The sequence below is a fragment of the Haemaphysalis longicornis genome, unplaced genomic scaffold (genome assembly GCF_048455015.1).
Source record: "Haemaphysalis longicornis isolate Haplotype H1 unplaced genomic scaffold, Haemaphysalis longicornis Haplotype H1 scaffold_74, whole genome shotgun sequence".
Lineage (NCBI taxonomy): Eukaryota > Metazoa > Arthropoda > Arachnida > Ixodida > Ixodidae > Haemaphysalis > Haemaphysalis longicornis.
The window spans coordinates 713597-715451 of NW_027526431.1; the positions used below are offsets into that span (position 1 = coordinate 713597).

Here is a 1855-nt window from a genome sequence, read left to right on the forward strand (position 1 = left end):
ATACAGGGAAGCAGGCAGGCAAACAGACAGACAGACAGACAGACAGACAGACAGACAGACAGACAGACAGACAGACAGACAGATTAAATGTTTGTGAATAAGTATCGCAACCCTACTATCACCTCTATATCCCCCACCCTCAACCCCCCTAAAAATAGCAACAACTTCCACCCGAAGTACATGCGCTAAACATATCCTACATCTAAACATACCTACATCTCTATAGGAAGATGAACACAACTGGGTCTTCACGCCAAGCTTCGGCAAAAATTTTGGCAAATGACAAAGTCGCATAAATAAAGGAACACCAGGGCCGAACTACCCTTCTACTGCGGCGTTGCAAGTCGTTCATGTGCCCTTCATCACTACCTAAAACCAGCACTGCAACTTTCAATTCTACTTGACGGCGCCATCGCACGGTACAGTAACCCACTCGTCTTCAAGATGCAGGTGCTCGCCCCTATCATCAGAGTTTCTGGTTCCTGCTCTGCTGGCTGCCTCATCGGATGTTCCAGAGTACCACGAGCGACCCAGCACCTGCAATGAGGCCGTCTTTCCCATGCGCGCTGTAAACGCTTCCGGAAGTCCTGCTACGCCGCCGGGAGATCCCGGGATCATCAACGTAATCACCATATCACCGCCGTCATCGACCAGCTCAGCGAGAACAACTATAAATTGTCAGCAACCACTGGTCAAGCTCTGTGTGCTCTGTGGCTGTGCCATCGCACGGTCCACTAACCCATTCGTCTTCGCAATGCAGGTTGGGGTACCACATGACCTCTTCACTAAAAAAAAACTAGCGAATATTTTTGGTACACCTACCGAGCCCACAGTGCTGTTGCGCCCTTGCCATTTATTGTGTAAACGTCGCTCGTGCTCTCTTGCTTCTGTCGGGGGACGTGGAGTCCCACCCCGGCCCTGACAACTCTGCGCCTCAAGACCCCCTCCTCGTTGAACGTAATCTTTTCGATTTGCAACAGTTGTCTGCAGGTCAGTGAACACTGCTCGGCGAAGTGCAAGGACCTAAATCTGAACTACTAACAACTAACAGAGCTATGGCTGAGCTAGCTAAGCGTATTACCAATCTTGAAACTCACTACGAAGGTGTAACTGTTAGGAAGGATGTCGAAACAAATAATGGTAACACCGCAGACATTGCTCGTCAAGTCTACAACGTGGTGACGCGGGTTGACGGCGCTGAAAATCGTCCCCGAAAAAACAACCTCACCTTTTACGGTCTCTCTGACGCCAAACCGTCCGAAAAAATCTCAGATTCTCAAGACATAGTCATAAACCACTGTCGTGACAATCTAGGCTTGACTCTTGACCCTAAACAAATCGAGCGCATTCACCGCCTTGGACGTCATAGGAATGATCATCAGAGGCCAATAATAGCCAAATTCACCTTCTTTAAAATCAAAGAGAAAATTCCTTCGAATGGACGAAAACTGAAAGGTGGAAACTTCAGTATTGTTAGATATTTTCTAATTCATTCGCAAAGCTCGGAAACACTTTTTCGCATTTGCCCGTACCAAATCACAACTCTTCTCTCCGTGGTAGAAGCCTTTGTTTCTTGTTAAAAAATGATGCACTTTCAACGAAACATCCCTGTCTGTAACATACCTTTCATAGCAATCCCCCCGGTGTCTAACAAAAACAAAACGTGTCAATGTTACATCGCCCCAGTCTAGCCTTTCCTTCTCTATAATCTTTATTAATATACGCAGCTACCTTCGAAATCGCGAGGTAGCACCAAATCTTGTATCGACATCGGACAGCAACATACACGTTCTGACAGAAACGTGGTTGACAGGTCACGTCGCAGACAATGAAGACCTGGCAGAATTAGCAGACT

The 1855-nt window shown here is 47.2% G+C and overlaps 1 pseudogene; it reads left to right on the forward strand.

Moving 5' to 3' along the window:
• The first annotated feature begins 754 nt into the window (after nucleotides 1-754).
• On the forward strand, nucleotides 755-1560 carry LOC144148041 (uncharacterized; annotated as a pseudogene).
• The last annotated feature ends 295 nt before the right edge of the window (nucleotides 1561-1855 follow it).